This window comes from Lissotriton vulgaris, chromosome 1_1 (genome assembly GCF_964263255.1).
Source record: "Lissotriton vulgaris chromosome 1_1, aLisVul1.2, whole genome shotgun sequence".
In the NCBI taxonomy this organism is placed as follows: Eukaryota; Metazoa; Chordata; class Amphibia; order Caudata; family Salamandridae; genus Lissotriton; species Lissotriton vulgaris.
Window position 1 is genome coordinate 604,187,019 of NC_141685.1, and position 13,248 is coordinate 604,200,266.

Below are 13,248 nucleotides of genomic sequence, written 5' to 3' on the forward strand. Positions count from 1 at the left end.
GTCATAGAGTGCATTGCTGTAGTCGAGTTTGCTGGTGATAAGGGCATGGTTGACCATCTCTCTGGATTCCAAGGGTATCCATCTGAATGTCTTTCAAAGCAGGTAGAGTGTGTACAAGCAGGCTGAGGAAACTGTGTTTATTTGGTGGTACATGGTGAGCGATGAGTCCAGAATGATGCTGAGGTTGCATGCTTGGTCCATCGGGTGGGGGGAAATCCCAGAGCGGCTGGCCAACAGGAATCATCCCAAGCTGAAGGGGTGGGTCTCAGGATGAGGATGAGCAGTGGTACTTTGGTCTTGTTCAACTTGAGCTTGAGGCAGCTGTCTTTCATCCAGGTAGAAATGGCCTTTATTCCACTGTGGATGTTGGTTCTGGCGGTTGTGTGTTCATTGGTTAGGGAGTCTGTGACTTCTAATGATGGCTGCAAGGGGTGCTATGTAGATGTTGAAGAGAGTGGGACTCAGGGATGAACAATGGGATGCTCCACAGCTGATCTCTGTGGGTTCTGATAGGAACGGTAGAACTCTGACTCGCTGGGTCCAGCCGGTGAGGAAGGAGTGGATCCAGTCCAGAACCTTGTTGCGGATGCCATCGTCATGGAGTCTCCTGATTATGGTGCAGTGTCAAAGGCGGCCGAGAGGTCTAGTAGGATGAGGACTGCGGTCTTGCGCTGGTCGAGGAGGGAGCAGATGTCGTCAGTGGCAGCAAGGAGTCCAGTCTCTGTGCTGTGATTGCTTCAGAAACCAGATTGGGAGGTGTCAAGGACGTGGTTCACTTCGATGAACTCGGACAGTTGGGCGTTGATGGCCTTCTCGATGATCTTGGCTGGGAAGAGGAGGAGGGAGATGTGTCTGAAGTTTTTGAGGTCTGTCTGGTCCGAGACTTTGATGAACTCGGACATTGGGCGTTGATGGCCTTCTCAATGACCTTGGCTGGGAAGTGGAGGAGGGAGATGTGTCTGAAGTTCTTGAGGTCTGTCGGGTCCGAGATAGGCTTCTTCAGTAGGGGGTTGATCTTGGCATGTTTCCAGTAATTGGGGAAGGTGTCAGTACATAACACATTGCTTTGTGTTGCCTGCAGAGAGGCTGAGGATTGGATGACCATGGATTCTCAACATCTTTTTAATACACCGACAGGCATTGTGAGAAACTTTAACCTCAACTTCAGCCCTCTTCAACGTGGCACCTTGTAAACACCTGGAAGTATTTCATTACGCACTATACAAGAGAAATATGCTACACAAAAAAAATACAGGAACAGAACATCTAGAAATAGCTTACACTCTTAGGGAATGCAAGATTAGGTAAAGCATGTGAAATATAAAAATGAATTAAATCGTGGACATATATTATCTTAATGTTTTTTACTTGCAGTTTTCGGAATTCAACCAGTGTTTTTTGCCTTTAAAGTTAAGTAAATTAATATAGGGCCCGGATACAGGCCCGTTTCAAAAATTTTAATAACTACTGGGCCTGAGACATGGACTCACCCGGCTCAGTTAAATCTCTCATTGTAAGCACTATTTTGGCAGTGCTTGATGAATGCAAGATCGCTTTCCGACAATACTGATGAACGAATAGGGCCCTATCAAATAAAATAAGCACTGCAAGGGCTAATTTAAGACATGATTTCAGACACAGTTAAGGACTGAATGGTGTCATAAATAGTTGAAGACCCTGAGTAGCGCTATTTTACTACCTCAAATAGTGGTAAACAGTTGCTTGTAAGTGGAACTTTAAAAGCATGTGCTGCTTTTGGCTGCAAATGTAGAAGCATTTGTTGACATATCTAAAGGGAACAACAAGAAATAACATACACAAAGTAACATGCCAATACAGTTAAAACATAATATCACATAGTACAAAAGAGTCAACACAGTACCAGGACAACAATCACTCTATAACACAACACCATTATTCTGGGGTGGGCCTGGAGCTGTGCTGTGAGGTAGCAGATTTGGATCACCCAGCCTCTGGATGGATCCATGCTTTGTTACTTGCCTGATTGATCTCCGCAGAGGCCCAACCCGGTGTGACTTGTCAAGATGCAGCCACGCTGCTCATGCTGTCCTAGCTCCTCAGGGTGTGGCAGTAAGCGGACCGAGTGGTGGGTCCGTCTAGAATTGGGGCCCACCTGTGATTACTGTCTGGTTTTCTGGGGCAGTGGGTTCTGGCCTGGTAGGGCTCCTAAACCACTGTGTGGGGGCTTGTGTCTCTCACCCTCACCATACCTGTGAACTTCCTCTGCTTGCCCTTAGCCTGAAGGACCCTGGATACCTGGACTGTCTGCATTCAATGTGCTTTTGATAGCCTCCTGCGCCCTGGTGCTTCCCTGCTTTATTCCTTACTGGGCTCAGGCGGCCATACTGAACACTGACTCTCAATTGACCTTGAAGAGCAGGCCACACGGGCAGTGGAGGGGCATGTGAGGCTTTGAGAGGATTGCTTGTAAGAACATCTCATGAACCAGTAGGCCCCATATATTGAGCCCTCTGCATCCTTCCTGAACTACTGGCCCCTGCGGGAGGACCCGCTGGGAGACTCACATCATGATTTAGATGATAGCCGTGCACAGCTAAGGGGTAGTTCTCAGGTTTAAGTTGTGGATCGTGCTCCTTCGTTAACTCCCTGCATTGGAGTATGTAATGAACTGAGGAAAGCACTAGCACTGAGATGTGCTAGTGTCACAAAGGGCACTTCAAGTTTTTTCGAAAACTTTATTGACTAAAATCCGCTGGTGATTCCAGCACGCTTGAAATCAGTGCCCTTTGTGACACTAGCACATCTCAGTGCTAGTGCTTTCCTCAGTTGATAGTTGAAGAATTGTCCCAAATACTGGAGGAGCTGGAGAAGGATTTAACTACAGTAAAAGAAGAGTTAGGTAAAATGATGACAACTGAGGAACTCAACAAAATACTAGAGGAAACTAAAACTCAACTGGCAAAACACACAGAGGAGGTTAATGAAAGAAAACTGCGTAAATATCGTCGCGATACTATCGACTATAAACTAAACGAAGTATACAACTGGGCAGAGGTATATGCTAGAAAAAGACAAAACCGTCCATATACACAACAAACTGACACCTCTTCCTCTGATACAGACGGCACTTCAGATGCTTCCGGAAAAAGACCCACAGATTAACATCTACAGCCACTGCAAGCACTTCAGCTCAGCCTTTTTTAGGAGAAGGCCCCAACGAAGGGGACGACCGAGGAGGTCAAGACGAAAGCCCAGAACAAGTGAAGGAGAAAGACCCTCCGCAAACCAGACACATGATGTCCAAGAAAGACAAGAAGAAAACCAAGACAACCTAGTCATTAACATTTCTGACATTCCCCTCAACAAACTACCAATGAAAACTCTTCAAAAAGGTACGTCATTTGTACCCATAGCTCACACCAATCACTTAGAAGTCAACATAAGCTTCTTCAAACTGATGAGAAAACTTAGATTGCATCATTTCTTCGCTAACATAGTAGGTGAACAACAGGATCAACAACAGAGTAAGGAAGATTCCCTTAAAGGTCTCACCACTACCAGCACCTACATGGCCCCCATTAGCCACAAGACTTTGGATTTGTTTGAACAACTGGTCAAACAAGACTTAGGTAAGATCAACTACCGCAAAAAAACCAAATGTAAAAACCTCACCCAGAAAGAACTAGCGATCCTTAAAAACATAGCAGCTAACCCAAATATCATTTGCCAGAGAGCGGACAAGGGTGGGGCTCTGGTCATCATGAATAAAGATTACTACACTTCATAAGCTCAAGTTCACCTCCGGGATGAAAATACCTACATGGAACTTAACACAAACCCCACTAAGGAAATACAAATGGTATTACAAACCATAATTACAGAAGGCATCAACAAAGGATGCGTGGATGACAAGATGAAAAAAATACCCCACCATGGATCACCCTAAAACACCTAGGTTTTATTTAACACCAAAAATTCACAAGGACCCCCTACAACCACCTTGTCGCCCTATAGTATCAACCTGTGGCAGCTTACAGGAACCTATTGGCAAACTAATTGACAAATACCTTCAACCTTATGTCATCAACGTGAACTCTTTCATTAAAGACACTACAGATTTTTTAAATAAATTGGACAATGTGAAACTGGACCCTAATGAAAAGATACTCATGTGTACTATTGATGTACAAGCATTGTACACCTCCATACCCCACACTTTAGGGATAGAGGCCGTAGAAACAGCTCTACTTCAGATGGAATATGACGAAAATATGAAAATATTCCTACTAGAATTACTCAATTTCACATTGATGCACAGTTTCTTCAAGTGGGAAGATAAATGGTTCCTACAAAAGTCTGGCACCGCCATGGGAAATCCTGCAGCCCCAGCATACGCGAATATTTTCATGCACCAGTATGAAAATAAATACATTGTACAAAATGCTCAGTGGCAACAAGGGTTACGTCTATATTTGCGATATATAGACGATATCTTCATCTTGTGGAAAGATACTGAAGATCTATTGATCAACAACATCCAACAACTAAACATGATTGATCCAAGGATACAATTCACCCATGTAGTACACGAGAATCAAATTAACTACCTGGACGTAACCATCCTTAAAACAGGTGACAAATTTGAAACCACTCTATACACTAAGATGACTGATCGAAACAATCAGCTTGCATATAAAGTTTCCACCCTACCCCTCTCAAACAACACTTACCATATTCACAATTACTCCGTGTACAAAGGATTGTCTCAGACCCGAAGGAATCCAAGACACAAGCACTAATCATGATTAACAAATTTAAGAAACGAGGATATCCAAATGAGGTACTAGAAGATGCCCACAAAAGAGCCACAGCAAAGAACAGGCAGACGTTACTCTCTTCCCAAAAAAGTGAAAAAACAACCAAAATCACATGTGTGAGTAAATATTCCACTATCACCCCTCAATTCAAGAAAATCATCAAAAGACATTGGTGCATGCTCAAAACCGAACTGGACGTCAACAATATTTTTCAGGATGAACCTACGTTCGCATTCACTAGAGCCAAAAATCTAGGTGAAATCATAAAAAAACCTGCACTCACAAAACCCCAAACAACTTTCAAAGGTACCATCCCATGCAGAAACTGCAGCAATTGCAATAATATCATGGAGGGTAACACCATCACTCACCCCATGCGGGGTAACAAGATCAAACTACAGGTTAACGGTACCTGCGACACAAAAAACATCATTTACATGTTAAAATGCCCATGTGGAAAAGCTTACGTGGGACAAACAGAACGTAAACTTAAAACAAGATTGACTGAACACAAAAGTAATATAAGAACAAAAGTACCCAAATCAGCGGTTGCCAACCACTTCATTGAACAAAACCACCAGATCAACCAGATCAGAGCATGCATATTGGAGATTGTGAAAAAAATGAAGAAAGAGATAACAGAAAGACTTTACTGAAACGTGAAAATCATTGGATATTTTACTTACAAACTCTGCGCCCTCAGGGGATAAATGAAAGAACTGAATTTAGTTGCTATTTATGATGCTGTTACACATGATTCCGCTAGTTGTATATTATGACATACTGTTACCATAGTACGATATATTGTAACAACTATCTTTGCCAAGAAACACATTCAGACACTGGCCCTTTAATTTACTAACGCGCGCCTTTAAAAGATTGTAGTACAACCCACACGCGTCACACGCCAACCTGTACCGCGTTGAGAGCGTCCCGCTTCACAACGCCGATAGAACCCGATTCCTAGCATATCCGGTAAGAAGGAGCTACGCTTAATTGTTTGTAACTTCCTTGAGGCAGCTTGAATCCACTCAACCCCTGAACCACGAGTATTTCTTAAAACGCTAAAGAACGCTTGTTTATTAATGCGCCACGTTAGCTAATTTGTTACGTTGATAGAACCTGAGTTCCAGCATATCCGACAAGAAGGAGTTACGCTTAAATGATTGTAACCTCTTCGAGGCAGCGCGAATCTACCCAACTCTCGAACCACGAGTATCCTTAAAAAACGCTAAAGAACGCTTGCTTGGTAATGCGCTATGTTAGCTAATCTGACTGCGAGAAGTACTAGCAATGTTACAAAGCTGCATTTAACATCGGACAACATATGAGTGTAAACGGTTTAAATACCAGATAGCTAGTTTTCACATGTGTAAATGTAAAGGCTGTTTATTTAACTCCCTATTTAACAAAGCATGTACATTATTTACTGATGCCAGACAATGTGTGATAGAGATTTAGTAATGTAAGTATTGTTTGTTTTGAAGTATTATTAGTGACAGATACCACTCCTTGTTTCATAGATTTCCCAGATGAAGGCCAGTGGGCCGAAATGCATTGGAACATATGGATTGTTGTAAAAGGAATTGAATACACAGTATAACTACTGAATACCTTCATGAATATATCTTCATAAGTATGAATAAAATACTTCAGTGAAAAACAACTTCAAGTTTTTTGGAAAACTTTATTGACTAAAATCCGCTGGTGATTCCAGCACGCTTGAAATCAGTGCCCTTTGTGACACTAGCACATCTCAGTGCTAGTGCTTTCCTCAGTTCATTACAGACTCACATCATGGGCAGGGACAAGGGCCTTGGTGCCCAAGCTCAGGCAAAGACGGACAAGTATACGGTTCAGGCCGCTCCTGGTCTTGATCCTCCTGGGGATCTCCCCTCAGCGTCAACACTGCCCATACCAGCTGACTTTACCACTATCCTATAAGCCCTACAATCATTTAGGGAGGCAATGGAAGACAACATTGGAGAGATGGGGATCGATGTGGTGCTGTTGTGCCAAGAGTTATGCAATGTGGTTGGCTGGGTCTCTGAAGCGGAGGGTAGGTTCTCCACTCTGAAGGATGAAGTGGCCACACTCAAATGTTCCGTCGCTAAACTTACTACCACAGCTACCACCCAGGAGTCATGTGCTGAAGATGCTGAAAATAGATTACAGCAGAATAACTCACAGTTTGTTGGCTTTCCTGAAAGGCTCAAGGGTCCATACTCTGAGGCCTGGCTCAAACCCCGAGTGCTGAAATGGACACTGATGCCCCGGTTCGTTGTTGAGAGGAAGTGTGAGAAGCTGGCCTGATATATGATTTCCACTAATGTAAGTGGGCACCTTGCACCAGTCCAGACAACCCTTATGGTGATTTAGGAGGTCTCAGACAACCTGAGAAAGCTATCCAAGTGGTAGCTGTGAAGAGCAGCCTTCAGGCTTAGTCTTGAAGGAGTGTAAAGCAGCTTGTTTTACCAGAATGCAATCTTACAGTATAGATTAAATGTAAAAGAACCACACAAAGTATTTATAAAAATATGTATTTACTATATAACACTATCCAGTATGTTACAGTATCTCTCACAAGGAGATAGACACAAAGCACACAATACCTTAGCAAAAAAATCTAAGTAAATAGCACTAATACACAGTGGGCCCGGGGGGTGGGCAAACCATTTACTAAGAAAGACGTAGAAAAACCACGACTCGAGTCAGGACAATGTCGAGAGGAAGTAGAATTGCTGGGGACTCACAGAACCACCCAATCTAAATATATAGGGACACTCAATGTGTGATAGTGGAGCACTCCTATCTGTACCTTTTTCCAAACACACTAATCCTTGTAACCTTAGTGTGCTACATTGGTAGGCATGATGTCAAGCATCCCTAGGAACATCACAATCATATATCAAATACTAGTACTCTTTCCAATCTGCACTGTTACAAATACAAATGTTAACACACTCAGTTGTTTGCTTTCAAGATTGATGAATATTTACTTCAAATGGTTTTCATTTCAAATCCTCATGCAATTATACAAATATCAATACAATTTCTCAGAAATTTACATTAACACTTCTTCATTCTGTTCACATCACAGAATTGAAATCTTTTGATTATTCATGTACAAATGTTCTCTTCATCCATGCCCAATGCATTTCGGGACATGTGTCCTTTCATCAGGACCCAAATCTGTAACCAACAAAGATGAATCTCAAATGAGAAAGCACAGGGTGTGGCATTATTCTTCCTTAAGAGCAAAGTACCACTGTTTAAAGTTGTAAAGCAACTAAATTTCACGTGTAATGGTGCTGTCATATTATTAGTATCAAGGTGCAAATCCCAACATGTCGGTGTGTGTCAGTCATAGGTCTATTTGTAATGCACCTTGTGCATGTCGAAATCAGTGGTTAGAATTGGTGTAAAGTTATAACTACCACCTGGTCATGTTCCTTGCCTGCGGACCAACTTGTTCCACACAACTTAAGATCTAGAGAACCTTTATTAAGAATCGCATTCCATTTATCCATATTTATGCTATTTTGAGGAAATCTAAAAAGCATGGTTTAGGGCCAGATGTACGACGTATTTTTGCATACGCAAATGGGTTTGCGACCCATTTGCGCATGAAAAAATACCTAAGGGCCATGTACAAACACTAATTAGTGAGTCTCAATTTATTTGTGACTCGCTAATTAGGATTTGCGACTCGCTATTCGGAAGGGGAGTTTCAAGGGTATCCCTTCCTAATAGCGGGTCTGAGCCCTATATATGCCTGTTTTGTGGCCGCAATTGCGGTTGGAAAATGATCGCAATTTACCACCTACTTCAATTAGGTGGTAAAGCATTTACAAACAGGAAGGGGTACCCAGAGGACCCCTTCCCCTGTGGGAAGCATGGGAAAATATTTTTAAGGGCAGTCATCGGTCCCAGGGACCACCGCCTGCCCTTAAAAAATTAAATGAAAACCTTTTTCTTTTTTTTGTTTTAATTCATCCCATTTTCCTTTAAGGAAAACGGGTTGCATTTAAAAAAATAAACTGCTTTATTTAAAAGCAGTCCCAGACATGTACGCCTGCTAAGCCATGCAAGCCATCATCCCTAAGAAGGGCAAGTCATTCCCAATAAGGTTGCAAATTGCGAGTGGCTCATTATTAATCATGAGCCTCGCATTTTGCGACCCCATTGGGAATCGCTAACAGTGCCTCTGACACTGTTGTACATTTGCTTTTACAACTCACAAATTATGAGTCCCAATTTTTCGCAATTTGCGAGTTGCAAAAGCAAATGGACGTACATCTGGCACTATGTCCCCTCGGAATACATTTTTCTTTGTTATATTGCACCAGTGTGAATGCATGTAATCATTGGTTTAACTCTCTTCTCATAACATATTCCAATTGCTTGGGTTGTTATGAAATGGAACTACCCTGCAAGTTGAAAGATTTAACTTCCTGTACTAAAGAATACATTTTACTTGCTTGTTCTACAGTGTAAGCGCAGATGCTTGCCCAGTTTAGAAATTGTGTTGAATGACATGGTGGGTGCTACTACACTGAAAGACAGTTAGCTAAACTCAATGTGTTATAGTGGAGCACTCCTATCTGTACCTTTATCAAAAACAAACTAATCCTTGTAACCTTAGCGTGCTACATTGGTAGGCATGTGTCAAGCATGCCTATAAACATCACAATCACATATCAAGTACTAGTATTCGTTCCAATGAGAACGGTTGTAAATACAATTGTTAACACACTCAGTTGTTTGCTTTCAAGATTGATGAATATTGGCTTAAAATGGTTTTCATTTCAAATCTTCATACATCATATACACATTGAAATATAATTTCTCAGAAATGTACATTAACACTTCTTCATTCTGTTCACATTACAGAATTTAAATCCTTTGATTATTCGTGTACAAATGTTCTGTTCATCCAAACCCAATGCATTTCTGGATATGTGTCCCTTCATCATGGTTTTCATTTCAAATCTTCATACATCATATACACATTGAAATATAATTTCTCAGAAATGTACATTAACACTTCTTCATTCTGTTCACATTACAGAATTTAAATCCTTTGATTATTCGTGTACAAATGTTCTGTTCATCCAAACCCAATGCATTTCTGGATATGTGTCCCTTCATCAGGGGACAAATCTGTAGAAAACAAAGATTAATCTCAAATGGCAAAGTGCAGGGTGTGGCATTATTCTTCTTTAAAAACAAAATGGCACTGTTTAAAGTTGTAAAGCAACTCAATTTCAAGTGTAATGGTTCTGTCATATTGTTAGTATCATGGTGCAAATCCCAACATGTCGGTGTGCCAGTCATAGGTCTATTTGCAATGCACCTCGTGCATGTCAAAATCAGTGGTTAGAATTGGTGTAAAGTTTTAACCTGGCCATGTAGCGTGCCTATAAACCAATTTGTTCCACACAACTTAAAATATAGAGAAAACCTATTAAGAATAGCGTACCATTTATCTATAAATATGCTATTTTGATGAAATCTAAAAAGCATGGGTTTTATTGAGAGTCTTAGTTCCCTCGGATTACGTTTTGCTTTGTGATATTGCACCAGTGTGGATGCATGTAATCGTTGGTTTAACTCTCTTCTCGTAGGATATTCAAATTGCTTGAGTTGGTGAGAAATGTAACTGCCCTGCACATTGAAAGATTTAACTTCCTGTACTAAAGAATACATTTTGGGTGCTTGTTCTGCAGTGTAAACGCGGATGCTTGCCCTGTTCTCTTTAAGGTTAGAAATTGTGTCGAATGACATGGTGGGTGCGGCTACACCTAAAGAAAGTTAGCTAAATTCAATGTGTGATAGTGGAGCATTCCTATCTGTACCTTTCCCAAACAAACTAATCCTGGAAACCTTAGCGTGCTACATTGGTATGCATGATTTCAAGCATGCCTGTTAACATCAAAATCATATATCAAGTACTAGTACTTGTTCCAATGTGCACTGTTTTAAAAAATATATATTTTTATTGAATTTTCCAAGAAGAACAAAAACATCTGGCATTTAATATCTCGTAAGCGAGGCTCAGTATATAACATAACATTAGCCCCTTGGGGCAATGTTCCCATCGGCCCCAACATTACACTTATATGACTCTTATGTTTACAATCTTTAGCCTATTTCTCGCATCCACCCTACGCTGTAACATTCAAGGATCATAGAGTGAGCTATTCGCTACTAACAGTCATAGTGGGCCTCTGTTATTTTAACTGATAGCCATTTCAATACTTAAGTAACCCAGTCCCACCCCCTCCTCCCTCCCCACCCATCCCTAGCCACCGGAGGGTCCCATCTTCATACAGTGAAAAATAAATAATATAATATATCACTCAATGTTACTTAGCCCTTTAACATCCAGACTGCTCAACCCAGCCCTTTATCATTCCGTTGCTGCAGCAGCGCTACCTGGGCATGTCAGGAGTTTACTTATTGGTCCAGTGTTTCGTGGCATCCCCTTAGGTGCATCTAGGACTGAGCCCTCATCTGAGTTTGCCTCGGGAACATGTAACGATATGACTAAGGCCTCCCATGCCTTTTCAGCAGTCTCCAGCGCTCTATCTTTATTAGACCGCTTAGCATGTTAAAGCCGAACTTGCTTTCACTTGTTGCCCACTTAATGAATTCCGCCTTCCACTGTGCAATGTTGGGCCCTTGCTTGGATTTCCAATGCACTGTGAGATCCCTCTTAGTCAGCAGCAATCCTAAGTCCAAGATCTTACTCGTGAATTTTGTTTTAGATGTATGTGGAAACCAGTGTAGTAAACACGTACCCATGTCTTGCTCTATCCGTCTTTCCGTAACTTCGCAGAGCAGGCCGACTACCTCCTCCCAGTACGTTCCGAATTGCAGACAGTTCCACATCATATGGTGAAACTCCGCCCTTTTCAAATCACAACGCAGACATTGAGCTACATCCACTTTAAAATATCTATTGATCTTAGCAGGGGTTAAGTACGCCCTATGTAATATAAAGAAGTGAACCAGTTGGAACCTGGCATTGCGCGTACTCTTCCATGCTCTATCGATTAGCTGGGCCCATGTTGTCTCAGGAATTTCCTTACCGAGGTCTACCTCCCATTTCTGTTGCTTCGTCCCCTTGCTCACCAAACACCTAACACCAATATTGGCACGTTAAAGCTTTGAAGGTCCCCGCTGCCATCACAACATACTGGCACGCCGTAGATGTCCATTAGCCCTTCTTTCCAGTGACGTTGTATTGCCGACACCAGGGCTGAATGCAATAAGAAATCTCCCCTAGGAAGGCCGTACCTATCCTGCAGGGTCTGGTAGGGTAAGAGAGCGCCGTCTTCGTATAATCTCGCAATACCCCCAGCTCCTCCCACTCAGCCAATGTGGTCTAATCCCACCCATGCGGAAGATCGGTACACATACCCAAAGGAATCTATGGAGCATATGGGCGGGCAATCCCAACTCTACACTGGCTCCGGTTCCAACACAGCCTCAGTGTCTGCTCCTCTTGAGAAAGCATCCCAAGCTGCAGTTGCTGTTGAAGAATGGTAAAGGACAATATATGACATGGGATCCACCAACCCTCTGGGCCATCCGGGCCCCTGAACTCCCTAGCTAATGCCTGTGTAAGCCTTTGCAGTTGAGCTGCCAGATATTACAGCTCAAAGTCTGGAACCGCCCATCCCCCGTTGGCCCGCGGGCGCATCATTGTGGCCAGTGCCACCCACCGCCTACCGTTCCAACACAGAAATCCTCCTATCATGGAGTCGGGCGCTTTGAATAGTGAGCTCGGTATCCAGATCAGCAGTGTCCTAAAATAGTACAACAACCGGGGAAGCGCCACCCTCTTCGGCGTGCCAACCGACCCGCTACAGAGTCAAGTCAAGTCAAGTCATAAAATTTGTATAGCGCACTACATACCCAGAGGGTTTCAAGGCGCTTAGGAAGGGGAGGAGGATTATTTGTCAAATATCCACGTTTTAAGCTGCTTTCTGAACGCTAGGTGGTTCTGGGTGAGGCGAAGGTAAGCGGGGAGTGAGTTCCATGTTTTAGCAGCCAGGTATGAAAAGGATCTGCCTCCCATGGTGGTCTTGTTGATGCGAGGTACAGTGGCGAGGGCTTGGTTGGAAGAACGTAGTTGGCGGGAGGGGGTGTAGAAGGACAGTCGAGAGTTGAGGCAATCTGGTCCGATGTCGTAGAGTGATTTGTGTGCGTGGGTAAGCAGTCGGAAAGTGATCCTCTTATTGACGGGTAGCCAGTGGAGGTCTTTAAGGTGACCAGAGATGTGTTCGTTGCGTGGGATGTCTAATATGAGCCTGGCTGAGGCGTTTTGGATTCGTTGGAGTTTCTTCTGGAGTTTTGCGGTAGTACCCGCGTAGAGGGTGTTTCCGTAGTCCAGTCGGCTCGTGACCAGAGCGTGGGTGACTGTTTTCCTTGTTTCGGAGGG